The 14,210-nt window shown below is 44.4% G+C and overlaps 1 long non-coding RNA gene across 1 annotated transcript; it reads left to right on the forward strand.

Moving 5' to 3' along the window:
* The first annotated feature begins 93 nt into the window (after positions 1 to 93).
* LOC116821502 (uncharacterized) lies at positions 94 to 7,299 on the forward strand. Its single transcript, XR_004372929.2, has 3 exons — positions 94 to 238; positions 6,766 to 7,134; positions 7,167 to 7,299. It is a non-coding gene; the product is annotated as an uncharacterized LOC116821502 (long non-coding RNA).
* The last annotated feature ends 6,911 nt before the right edge of the window (positions 7,300 to 14,210 follow it).

Genomic DNA, 14,210 nt, shown 5'->3' on the forward strand with positions numbered 1-14,210 from the left:
TATCCTGGGAGCTGCTTCTGCTGGTCGCGTTCCTTGTGTGGCAGCTGACGTGGACGTGACGAATAAACAGGGCGGAGCTAGGACGCGTGTTCGTAGCCCCGTTTAAGCAGGATTGGCTCGGTTAGCCCAGACGTACCCGATGAGACACGGTGCAGGCTGGTTCCTCTGCCTTGGGTGTCCTGGGAGTGGGCAGCGCCTGGAGCAAAGCGTTCCTGACATAAGGGGCTGGGGAGAGAAGGTGGGTGAGGTAATAGCTTTTATAGGCCCAGCTTGTGTGGGTGAGAGCAGCTTTTGAGCTTCAAGCTCTTCAGGGCTGGGAAAGGTACTTGGGAGCAGGTCTATACTTACAGTTTTGCAGCCGTGGCGCTTCAGTGTAGTTAACCCACCTCCATGAGCGGCAGTAACTATGTCCATAGGAGAAGCTTTCCCGTAGATACAGCGTTGTCTACACCAAGTTAGTACAACTGCATCACTCAGGGGTGTGGATTTTTCACATATAAGGGACATAGTTGTACTGATTTAAGTTTATAGGGTAGATCAGTGTCACAGCTGAATGCAAGGTGGACAGATTGTTTACCATAAATGATTAACGTGTATTTCAAGAGACCACTCAAAGTGAAGTGGCCTGTAGTCTGTTACCACCCATTCAGTCATGGGGGGAGGAAGGGGCAGCTGGAGGAGTTGTTTAGAGGGTTATAGTTTGTTGTAACAAACTATAAATCATTCAGTCTCTATTCAGTCCATGTTTTTTAGCATCTTCAGTGATTTTTAGCAAAGTTATGAATTTAAGCTCCCAGGCTTCCTTTGAGGATGAGAACTGATAGGTCAGCTGTATGATGGTTACTCTGTGAAAAGTGTTCACCCACGGTGAGGTGGTGTTTTTGTCTTTTATCATTTTCCCGTGTTAGTTCATTTGAGAGCATAGCGATTGTCTAGTTTCACCCATGTAGTTGTTATTGGGGCATTTAGTGCAGTGGGTAAGGTACACTAACTATTGTGATAGGCAGATGTAGGACTTTGAAAGGTATGTTATGGGGGGGGGGCGGGTTGCTCATTGAAGCAGTAGAGATATGTCTATTTGCATCTGTTGTTCTGGCAGGGTCTGGTGCTGCTTTGAATTTGTGTGTCCTGGTTTGTAGGCAGCTTGCTTCTGATGATGAGCTTGGCAAAGTTGGGGGGTTGTTTGAAGGATAGAAGAGGGTTATCAGGAAGATTTCAGGATGGGGTCCCTATTGAGTGTAACCCTTCTGCTCCTCTGAGTTGGCAGCAACAAGGGCCGGGTTCAGTATCCAGGGGTTCCGTTTCAGTAACACAGTGCATAAGCGGCTCGAGCCCCCACCCAGTGACCTGGGACACTTACATACCACACCCCCCTGGGCGCTTCTGGGAGGCAATACTTCCCCTCTTGCCAGCACGGAGTCTGAGTGTAGCAAAATCTTTTTAATAAAGGAAGGAATCAATGCGGCATTCCATTGGAGAAACATCACAAACAGGGTTATAATACAAACTATAAACAAAAAAACCCCACCTCCAAGTGTGTTTGGCAATGTCCTTTTCCCCTTGGGGTCTTAAGTCCAATCACCCCAAAGTCCAACAACCCAAAAGTCTCTGGTCAGTGCCACCCCAGAATTCAAGAGTTTATCTGTAGAGTTTTATCCCCCCAGCCTGGGTGGAAATGGGGGGAAGTCCACACAGGGTGTTAAGGGGAACCTTACGTGGGCCAGGGCCAACTGCTCCACCTCTCCATGAAGTTCAGCTGCCATCTTCACCATGACCAGCTCCACCACACCAGCTGCGCTGCTCCTCCAGCTACCCCTGCAAACCCACTTCACTCTGCTCACTGTTCCATGGGCTGCTCCAACACACTGCAACTGCTCCGCCAGCCACTTAACAATAGGTCTTCAGACTCCCCCACTAGTTAACACAGCACTCAGCGATTCCAGCTCTTAGTAGGGGAGCCCTGGTGCTGGTACACCATTGGTCCAACATGAATTCAGCTCAGCAATCTCTAGATGGACTCCTAATAGAATCAAAATTAGCACTACTCTTTAACAGTGGAGAGAGGAAAATGTGCAATTGGTGTTTAAGACCAAGCCATCAGATACACACACCAGTCCCCAACCTCTCTCTCAATTCATGGGGTTTTGGAACCCATGTCCCATGTTTAGCAAGTACCACCCAACTGAGGTTGAGTCATTTCTGTCACAAAGCAGTCCCACAGCTCCCCATTCACACAACCAGGATGACAAACTTTTTTTTTTCCTCCTGCCCCAATAACAAAGAAATTGGGAATCCCAGAGCTGTTAAAATCACCATCCCAAGCTGCTGTGGGGTTATGCTAAGTGGGGGTGGATGCCAATGCGAATCTTAAAATTCTTTCCACACTCTCTACAATTCACCACCAGATGTCAGGGTAGCGCTCATCCTGACTCTGCTTACATGAGTATGGGTTGTAGTTGTTTGATGATACTCCATATGGGTTCCAGAGTGGGATGGTAGATGACAACTAGGGATGTGCGGTTGGAGAGGGGCTTATTTTTGTATTGAAGAAGGTACTCTTGGGGTATTTGGGTTGTTACCAGATTTGCCTGTTACTTTGGGGTATGCTCAGTTATTCAGGTTACTTGGGTGGGGTTGGGGTGTTTCTGTAATGCTGTCAATGTACTGTTTGTGTTGTGTGTTTTCATATGGAGCTCTGCTTCTCCCTTCTGTAAGTCCCATCCCACTGGAGCTATCCCACAGAACCTAGGTTCCCTAGGGCTGGGTTCCTCCAGCCCCAGAACCGGATGCACACACACACATGAACATACATCCATTAACAGAGCAAGTCTGAGTAGACAGGGTCAATCAGCACTTTCAAGCTGACCCCTTATATGTTGCTGGGCTCAATGAGCTGGGTCAAGCAGCACTTTCAAGCTGCCACCCTTACGTGTCCCAGATTCAGCACATCCCAATCCCCACTCTCACATCACAATTGTACTGGCAGTAACCTACTTGATGAGCAAACCCCACAGTATTTTGGTCACTGCAGGGATCTTTAGCTTAGGTAAAAAGCATTCCTGCAGCATAAATGAGGGAAGCTGAAAACACAAAAGAGTAAAGTTCAGCGAGAGAGAGAGAAGCAACCAGCTTAACCATAAAAGTTATTTATTGAATAATAGTGATAACTACACAAGGAGAGCCTAAGCCAATATAACATACATTATTAAAGGTTAACATGTAAGGTAGAAAGGAAAACAGAGAGAAAGCAGGGGAATCTCACCCACCCCATGAAGCTTGAACTGGTTGAGGTTCCCAGGTGATGGTGGTAGCTCAGGGTCCTGAGTGCTGGAGAGAGGCAGAGCCCACAGCACGATCACTCAGGAGAAGATGGAGTCCCAGTGGAACTGATGCACAGTTTGGATCTAAGCATCCAAACCTTACTTGAACATAGGTAGGGGTTTTTGTAGAGAAACAACAATGGTTCAGTGGAGAACACTAATTTGTTTATGGGTAAACTGATGACTCAAAGGTTTTCTTTAGGCTAGACAATAGGAGCTGATCACTCTTGGCTGTGGGTGGTGTTTTCTTCCAGGGAGCTCACAGTGCAACTGGACTGCTTCAGTATGTTAGATATATCAGTCAAGGATTCATTACTAGAATTGGTCTGATAACCACTGAGCTGGGTGTGGGCAGGCATAGGTTCATTAGCATCTGGAGCAGAGATTCCCATGATGCAGTGCTTCCCTGCTTTTCTGGTCCCAGAGTTCAGTCCAATTCTCTGTTCTTCATTCTGTATGCTAATCCCCGTCTCATCTTCCATGCAGATGAGGCTAGGAGAGTTGTTTCTGCTCTCAATTCTGTGTGCAAATAGAGATGTCTTAATCGTGTCACCATTGCCAGGAGGGGTCTCTAGGTGTGTCTCCCAATGCCGTTCATTACTCTCTGCAAGCCTTTTCTCTGATTAGTCTTGGTTCAAGCAGAGACTGGGGATGGAGTCAGACAGGCCAGACACTGCACCCTGGTTCCCCAAAAACATGGAGCTGACTGGTTTCAGGGTGGCCTGCTCCATGATGCTATTTACATCTCTGACAGAGTGTCCTTTTTTGGGGAAGGCAGTTCTGAGTGTATTAAGATGTATCTGATTACTGACTGTAGGGAATAGATTTCCTCAGTGTGGTTGAGGTGGTGACTGGATATATGAACTCAGGTGTGGTGATCTGTGGGTTTATTTTATATAGTTGTCTGTAGGGTTCTACTGGTGAAGCTGATCATGATGTCCAGGAAGTTGATTGTTGGTCTGGGAGTGTTCCAGAGAGAGTTTAATGGACAGGTGGTGATTGTTGAAATAGTGGTGGAAATCTCTAAGGACATTTAAGTCATCTGTCTAGAGGATAAAAATATCAATGATGTATCTCAGGTATATCTTGGATTTTGTGATGCATTTGTCCACTAGTGTAGTTAAGTGCTTAAAATACCGGACAGGCAGTCGGGACTCCTGGGTTCTATTTCCAGCTCTAGTACCATAATTGCCACATACCTATGGCAGAAGGAGGTCCTGTTCCAAGTGTTGGTGTATGCAGAGTACAGACGTGGCCTAGGAGTATGCTTAGAACTATGATAATGTGAATTTTTTCAATGGTAGAGCTCACGTGGAAGGTGTAATTCCAAACTGGACATTTGGGGAGCTATTCACTATGTTTCCTCCCTGGCACTACTCTGCTACAAAAGGAAAGGGGATGGAGCAGGAAAGAAGACACAGGGAGAGCCAGAGAGGTAGAGTCTGGTGAGGGTCTGGGGAGATGACTAGGTATCTCACTGTGACTAGAAGACTTTTCTCCTTGATTGCCTAAACTATTAGACTGCTAGAGAAACTCATTTCAAAGAGGATTCAGGACAAATAAAGGCTGAGAAGAGTTCTGTACAGAAAAGAGAGCCCTGCTCAGGGAGCTTAAGAAGGCGTCAGAAGTCACTGTAAGGGGACAGTTATGATTTACTGAAATGATGTTCTTTTCAGAATAGAGTGCTGCTGTGCCTGTATATTCCTACCAATCTTCCCTCTGTTCATAGTATACCACTCATCTAATAATAATAATACTTTGAAATCTTCAGGAGTTAAGTATTTTACAAAGGACAGCAAGTATTTTTCTCTTTATCCCCATTTTACAGATGGTGAAACTAAGGCATAGTGATTTACTCAAGGTCATTCAGCAGGTCATCATTGGTGGGAGTCTTAGTGTAGACAAAGTGCTCATAATATGTGCTTAGCAGGATTAAACAATACAGTGGCTAGGCCTGGTCTACACACTACAGAGTTAGGTTGATGCAAAGCTGCTTTTTTCCCCATCAACCAATGTAAGCATCTACACTACCATGTTGCTTCCACTGATGTAACTCGCCCACTACGGCAATGTAATAACTCCATCTCCACGAGAGGCATAGTGCTTAGTTCGACGTAGTTAAGTCGATGCAATGTCAGTGTAGACGCTGTATTATTCACGTCTACTTTAGTGGCCTCCAGGAGATATCCCACAGTGCCCCATCATGACTGCTCTGGTCACCCGTTTTGAACTCTGCTGCCCAGCAACCATGTACACAATAACAGGACCGTCCCTTTTGAAGCTCCACAAATTTTAAATTTCATTTTCTGTTTGCTCATCCCAGAACATTCACATACCAACTACCCAGCTGACCACGCGGGCTCCATGCTGCAAATGCTCTCCTGCCCAGAGTACACAGAGGAGGTGGTGGATCTCCTGGGTCTGTGGCTATAAGAGGGCTGTGCAGGCATAGCTCCGATCCAGCCATAGAAGTGTCGACACTGATGAGCAGATCACGCGGGGGGATGGAAGAGAAGGGCTACAAGAGGGATGTGCAGCAGAGCCACGTGAAAAATCAAGGAGCTGCTGCAGGGTACCAGAAGACAAGGAAGGCAAACAGTCACGCTAGTGCAGAGTCGCAGACATGCCGCTTCTCTAAGGAGCTGTATGTCATCCTCAGCAGCGACACCCCCATCACCGCAAGGGCCCTGTGGATACTTCAGGGGAGGTGGATGCACAGGCCACCAAAGTGAATCCTGAGGATGAAGTGTTGGAAGAGGAGGAGGCGAGCTTGATGCAGGGGTAGGAACCTCTGGTAAGTATGCAATTTGCTTTGATATTGCTGGGACACGTCTGTTCATTTACTCATTTTTAATCATGCTGTAAGAGGTAGTGAAATAACCAATAGAGGTAGATTTGCTATCTGCTTACCAACAGCTAGGCAGAGGGGCCCTTGCAAAACAGATTGTTTATGTGCACTGGGATGGCCCTTGAATCCTCCATAGAGATCTCAAGGAAGCTCTCCTGGAGGTAGTCTGCAATCCTCTGACAAAAGGCTGCCTTATTTCTTCCGCCACAGTAGGACACTTTCCCACATCAGGCATCACTGCAGCACACAGGCTAGCACCAAACGGATCCAGTCTGCAGGCAGATGCGTGCAGGAGCTGTTCCCTTTAAGCTTCTGTTATCTTCAGGAGTGAGATATCAGCTAAAGACACCATTGTCTGTGGAAAATGCTGCCAATATTCAGTTCAATGGCTCTATCTGCATACACTTATGCCTGTGAGGTCCACCCCAGTCTCCAGCTGTCCCCTCCACCCCCCTGCCATCCGCACCATGGCTGGGAATTGCACTATGCTCTATGAATCCCAAGCAGAAGTGAAAAAGTAGTGCTTGTTACTTGTGTGGATAAAGTGGGGAATGAATGCATTCACAATAGTATGTCTATCTGTTGTTTCTTTTGCAGCTGCAAATGTGGTCTTGAGGGTCTTCCCATCCACACCGGTGGAGTGGCTTAGCCAGGTGAGGAGGAGGCTGAAGAGGGCAAGGAAAGATATGTCCTAGGAGATCCTGCAAGCCTCTGGTGCTTTGGATACCAAGCAGAGGGCTTGGAGGATTACACTTGAGGACAGAATGGACAGGGATAGTGAGGACAGGAAAAACAGACAGCGAGAGATGATAGTACTTCTTAGGGAGCAGACAGACCTGCTGTGGTCTCTGACTGACCTTCAAGCTCAATAGGTCCATGCTCGCCTCCCCCTGCAGCCAATAGAGAACTGCATTTTGGCACTTCTCTACACGCCCTCCTCCCCAATCCACATGGCATCTGAGGCCTGTGCAATACCCCTACCACTCCACCTGTGGGAGAGTGTTTGTGAAATGGAAGTGAGTGTTCTTTCCCTTTCAAAGGTTCTTGTCCCTGTATTTATAAAGTTTTGTTCTGCTTTAAATATGTCTATCTGCATGGGTTCAGAATAAAAGTCTATTTATGGAAACTTAATTCATCTTTATTAGTTCACATGATATGGTGGTTGGGATTGGCATCATCCACAGATAATAGCAATAGGTGCATTTGCAGTATTATATTACCACACATAGAGCTTTCATTACAAGGTGCATACTGGGGTGCAAAGAAAAAAATGCCAGGTGCAGCACACTAGAGGAACACATTACTGTGGCTTATTGTTATAATGGTCCTTCAAAGTCCCCCACCCAGGGGAAGGTTGGATCTCCCAAGATCACTACTGGCATTTCAACATCCCTTTTGGTAATCTTCGGGTCTGGAAAAGTCTCTGTGTTTGTCATGCACCTTCCCTGACCTGCTCATGTTGATGTAGGTGAAATGATCCTGATAATCCACCAACACGTGTAATGCCATAGAAAAGTCGCTCTTTCTGTTGATGTACTCCATGGCAAGGTGGTCTGGTGCCAAAATAGGGATATGCGTGCCATCTGTCACTCCACTGCAGTTAGGGAACCCTATTGCTGCAAAACCATCTACTATTTCTCAAACATTGCCCAGAGTTGGTCCTTTTTAGCAGGACGCAAGTAATGGCCCTGCACACTTGCATCACTGCAACCCCCACAATGGATTTACCAACTCCAGATTGATTCCTGACTGATTGATAGCAATCTGGCTTTGTACGCTTCCACACAGCAATCACCATGCTCCACAGTGAGTGTAGATCTTAACTTGGTGTCACTGTGCTGGGGGCATTGGGGTGAGATCTGCACACAGTTCCAGGAATATGGTCTTCTGCATGTGAAAATTCTGCAGCCGCTGCTAGTCATCTCATACCTGCATAACGATGCAATCCCACCAGTCAGTGCTTGTTTCCACCATGTGAAGCTGCTCCTTGAACGCTAACAACCTTGAATTGTTTCTTTCCATGGCACACAAAAAGGCAGCCTGCAAGGAATCATCATATTCCATATCACAGCTCTGGAAATACTACAGGATCAGGTGTGTTGTGTTCGTATCACTCATCACAATATTGTGCAGGATCCATGGTTCTCAGAGATGGTGGACATGCGGGTTTGCAGGGCTTTTGAAAAGTGACATGAAACTTAATAGGATGGCCCTGGAATGATGGGATGTTGAACCCATGTTCCCAGTCACCCCTGCATGACTCATTTGTCCCCATAAAGCATTGCAAACCCTTCCCAAAACTCCCTGCACTACATGGTGGCGAGTTGCACAGTGGGATAGCTACCCATGGTGCACTGCTCTCTGCATTGATGCAAGCACTGTGCACTGCCAACACAAGGAGCATAGTGTGGGCATGCAAAAGTGATTTAATTACTGTGGTGGCTGTACGTTGACATAACTTAGACTGACTTAATTTTGTAGCGTAGACGTGGCCTAAATGTTGACAGCCTTGTTGATCCATAAGTAGTTGACCTGGCCATACTCTGGTAAATTACATGGTAACTACAGGTAGGCAAGGTGGGAGATAATGTCTTTTATCTTGGACCAACTTCTGTTAGTGGAAGGCCCAAATTTTTGAGCATCAACAGAACTCGTCCTCAGATTTAGAGACGGTAACCAGCATCCAAGCAAAATACAAGGTAGGACAGATTGTAGAGCATAACAGGTTTCCAACCTGTTTTACTTAATATGAAAGGGCAAGTAACACCTTTGCTGTCATGACAATGGAGAGTTACTCAGCTCATTGACATACTGAGTCAAATGCTGATGGTGAGATGTGAAATCAACGTGAAAGAAGCACATAGGAAAAAACAAGACTGGAAAAAACTAAAACAATGGTTTGGGGGACTGTTTCTACAGGATGCAGATGAACTCAGAGTTATTCCTTCAGTCTACGAGGACAAGTTGCCAACAGGCTTGGTCTTAATGAGAAGTGGTATCAACCAAACTGGTTGAAAATGGGGGTAGAGGGGGGGAGTGTAGGGATGAGGCCGTTTTCTGCAGCCATATTGTAAGGCCTAAGGCCTTCATCGGCAGCTAGATTAAAAGAGCAGCCAAGCAGCAGCCATTAGCTGAGAAGCAGGAAGTCACAACCTCACATTTCATCTACATTACATTAAAACAATGTAACATCAGTTTGTTAAGGAGACCCTATCCTAATGGCACCCACCATCACCAGATAAAGAAACAGATCTTAAGATGGCTAAAGAAAACGTAGTTTGATAGCATCCTGTCTGTCAAGAAATCACTTAGCAATAGCTATGATTATGAAATCCTCATTTCTTTGTTTTGTCATTATGGTCCCCACTTCCCTATTGTTTATCTGTATGGTCTCTGTTACATAATTAATTTTGCTAGGTGTAAATTAATTAAGGTGGTGGGATAGGATTGGTTAAAGAATTGTTATATTGTTAGGATTGGTTAGTAAAATTTTAGTATAATGATCGGTTAAGGTATAGCTAAAAAGGACTCAAATTTCACTGTATATACTGGGGTCCAAAAGGAAGTTCTTTGGGGAACCAACTCCAAGACATAAATCAGAGCTGCCAGACCTCAACACTCTGTGACACTGTGCAGAAACTGGAGTCCCCCAGATGGACCTGATCCTAACTGGCCATCAAGAAAAGTTCATCTGTCTTATTGGGAGTGATGAGCACTGTATGTGTAGCGTGTGCAGTCTGTTTTTGGTGATTGTTAATAAATAAAGGTTATGTGGTATATTACTGCGTAAAACTCTTTCACTGGTAAAAGACCCTGTAAACCCACAAAAGATTAAGCCCTGAGCCCACAGGGAAAGGGTGTTTGCCTGGAGGGGTAAAGTTAGTTGCCTTTCGCCTGGAGGCCTAGGAACTGGGAAAGAGTGGGGGTGCCTAAATTAAGAGGATTACGCCTTGAGCCCTAGAAACTGGGTGAAGGTGGGTGCCTTGAGTGTGAGAGTAACAAAAAAGTTTTGTGTGAGTAACAGAACTTGGGGTAAATGTTCTTTTAGTAAATAGAAGAATGCCTTGTTAGTTAAGTTTATGCTCTAGAATCATCATCATCATCATGTTCCTATTATGCTATGTTTAGGGCAGTGATGAATCTCCTCCACTTCTCTCTGGTTGTGGCAAGTCTTTCAATGGTTCCCCAGCTGTACCCCAGGTTTTTCAGCTTGGCTTCCACAGCTCTTCACCATGTTGTTTTCGGACAGTCTTATTTTTGCTTGCCTTCAAGTGTCCATCTTATTGCTACTTTGGTGATGGAATCAGTTTCCATCCGAAACACATGACCAATCCATCTCCAGCACCTCCTGGCAATGATGGTGCTCAGATCCTCTTAGCTGCCCTATATCAATAGATCTTGGTTTGAGATTGTTCTGGGCCAAAAAGATATGGAGGATTTTTCTGAGGCAGGTTGTATGGAATGAAGACAGTTTGGACTTGTCAGACTTTCTCATTCCCCAGAATTCTGCACTAGCTCCTGAAGGTGTTCCTGGTTTTATTAGATTTGTTCCGGATGTCCTGGCTGATGGTGCTGCCCAAGCATGTGAATGTTTCTACATTGGTGAGAACATAATCCTCTATCCATACTGGTTACGGTGAGGCAATATTAAAGGTCATGATATCTGTCTTATTGCGGTTGATTTTCAGTCCAATTTGCTGGGTGAATGCGTTGAGTGAAGTCGTTTTTTCTTGTATATGGTGTTGGGTATGTAATAGGAGAGTGAAATCATATGCAAAGTCCAGGTCTTCAAGGAATGAGAAAAGTTTCCATTTAACGCTTCTTGGCATGTCTTCTGTTGTACGCTGCATTATCCAGTCGATGGCAGTGTTGAAGAGGATTGCAGACATGACGCACCCCTGGCCTACTCCTGTTTTGACTTCAAAACCGAGCTCACTGTGATCAACACTGCATGTAAAGTTGAAATAGAATCTTTTGATGACATTGATTATAAGGAAAGGAATTCCAAATGCCCACAGAATGTGCCATATGCTGGTCCTGTGAATGCTATCAAAAACCTTCTCAAAGTCTAAGAAATTTATATAGAGTTGCTGTTGCCATTCTAAGCACTGTTCTATTGTTTTGTAGAGTGAAGATCTGGTCTGTGCATCCACACCCTTTCCGAAAACCAGCTTGCTCTTTTCTGAGAATGTTATCAACTGTCTCTGATGTATGTTGGACTATGATCTTACACAATACTTTGCTTGGCACAGGTAAAAGCATGATACCACACCAGTTATTACAATCACACAGTTTCTTTCTTTAGTATCTTCACTATAACCCCATTGGTCTACTCATGTGGCACTTTTTCCCTTTCCCAGACTGATGTAAATAGAGGGGGCCAGGATAAATGCTGCTAATTTAGGATTTACCTTGAACAATTCTGAATTCAAGTTATCTTTGCCAAGAGCTTTCCCATTTTTTAAGGCTTGAATGATCTTTTCCTTAGTTGGGGTGTCTGTGTTGGTATCAAGATCATCTTCGGCCTCCTGGATGTTTGCTTCCTCTTTAGATGACTCCCTGTTCACCAATTCTTTGACATGCTCTGTCCAGCGCATTTGTTCTATTTTGATTGTTAGTAGGTGGCCTTATTTGTTCTTGATGAGTGTGTGTTGGTGTCTGCTGTTTACAACTGATAAGCCCCGTCATTTTGTACTGTCTCTTGTTCACCATGAGCAGCTGCATCCTCTGCTTGTGTTGCCATATTATCAATATAATGCCGTTTGTCCACTCTCACAAGGCATTTGACCTCCTGTGTGCCTTGCTGTACTGCTCGTGGTATTTGTCCTTTAGTTTCTGGGATTGTGTGTCTAAAACTTTTTTCTTCAGGGCTCATCTGGTTTCTATGGCATTCCACGTACTGGGTGTAATCCACTCCTTACTTCTCTTCCCCCTGTAGCTTAGACAGGCTTAATTGGTCCGTTTATAAATTGCTGTTACTTTGTCCCACTTCTTGCTGATCTCATCTGCATTTCCTTCCTCTTCATCAAGGTCTGCAAGTGCTTGAAACCTGTTCTTTAAGTGCAGACCGAAGGTTCTCTGTGCACTAGAAAGCATGTTATAATTGTCTTTTGTATGTAACTATTTGTTCCCAATATTCTTACTCATCAATTGAATCTCTGTTCTTTGATAATAAACATTCTTGTTTTCACTGTATCTAAGTGCTGTATGTTCAGTGATGCTATGTTCTAAGGTAAGTAAGCTGCACTGTTTGTTTGGGAACACAGGTCTGGTCTCTCCGAGTGTTCAGTGGATAAGGGGCTAGACACTAAACTGAACATGGGGGAGTCTGCTGTTGGTGTGTATCTATTGTTAACTTGTATGGAGAGAGAGGCTGTGGAGGCCTGGAAGGTAGTTCTTGTATTGACAGAGGCTAGTGTTTTCAGGGAGCTGATCCACAGGAGCCAGAGATAAAATTTCCTCACACTAAGAGCAAATGGTGGTGAGGTACCTCACAACCCGTGGTGCCTTTGGGGAATGTCACAGAGCCCCAGACAGAAGATTATTCCCTGCTTGAAGTCATAAGCAGTAGGAGAGGATGACAAACAATACTGGTGTAATTTGAATGTGCTTAGTAATAAAGGGATAAAATGTTTTGTCAACGTTTCTCTCTGTGCTTCAGCAGCTTTTTCAGGTAGTTCTTGGGTTTAGACAAAACTGTACAACAAAGCCAAGGTAATTCATAAAAAAGCAATAACAGAAATTAAGGGGCTGGAGGAAATGGTTTATGGAGAATGATAAAACAATGGTCATGTGGTTAAAGCCCTGGACTGGAATTTTGGAGAACTGGTACTTCCCTACCTCACAGACTATAAAACTTCCTACCTTTTGGCCTCACAGGGGTATTGTAAGGATAAATTCATTAATATTTTAGAGAACCAGATACTACAGGGGTAGGGAGTCTAATAGATAAATCTAATTATGGTTTGGCTAAACTGACCAGCATGGTAGTCAATAATATGTGAACCGTTGACAAGTATTGGGAAGGTGTGAATGGCAAGGATGGAATCATTTAGGGTGGTGCAAGGGGTTCAAACTAAGAAAAATAAGTAAGGAAATACTTCTTGATCATGGTTTTAGTTTTCAAAGTGCGCAAAGCCATTATAACATTAGACTGGAGATTATTCTGCGGGAAACCATTTTGCAATGGCCCACAGCACATGGTCTAGATCAGAGGCTCTCAACCTTTCCAAACTACTGTACCCCTTTCAGGAGTCAGATTTGTCTTGGGTAGGCCCAAGTTTCACCTCACTTAAAAATTACTTACTTTTATATTTTATGTCTGATTCTGTAAGCATCACAGCACATTACTGAAAAATTGCTTATTTTCTAATTTACCATACAAATATAAAATAAATCAATTGGCATGTAAATATTGTAATTACATTACAGTATATAGAGCAGCATAAACAAGTCATTGTATAAACTGAGAGAGTCCTGTGGCACCTTATAGACTAACAGACATATTGGAGCATACGCTTTTGCGAGCGAATACCCACTTCATCAAAAACTTATGCTCCAATACGTCTGTTAGTCTATAAGGTGCCACAGGACTCTTGTCACTATTTACAGATACAGACTAACACGGCTACCCCTCTGATACAAGTCATTGTATGAAATTTTAGTTTGTACTGACTTCACTAGTGCTTTTTATGTAGCCTGTTTGTAAAATGAGGCAAATATCTAGAAAAGTTGATGTATCCCATGGAAGACCTCTGCGTACCCCTGGTTGAGAACCACTGGACTAGATCATTTAACAGGTCTTCCTTTAGTTTTGGTCTTAGCTGGAGGAGATTCAAGCCTATCTGGACATTATTAAAGCACTCACCTCTACTGTATCTCCTCACTAATCTTTACACTCACTTATGGATAACTTTTCTGCTCAAGAATCAATGCACAAAAGCTCAAAGCATTAGGCCCTTGACTGTATTTTGTCAGAAACGTAAATATGGATGTCTTTGAAAGATGTAGTTCAGAGCTAGCTGCCTTTGTGCATGAAAGGG

Source organism: Chelonoidis abingdonii, chromosome 4 (assembly GCF_003597395.2).
Source record: "Chelonoidis abingdonii isolate Lonesome George chromosome 4, CheloAbing_2.0, whole genome shotgun sequence".
Taxonomy (NCBI): Eukaryota; Metazoa; Chordata; order Testudines; family Testudinidae; genus Chelonoidis; species Chelonoidis abingdonii.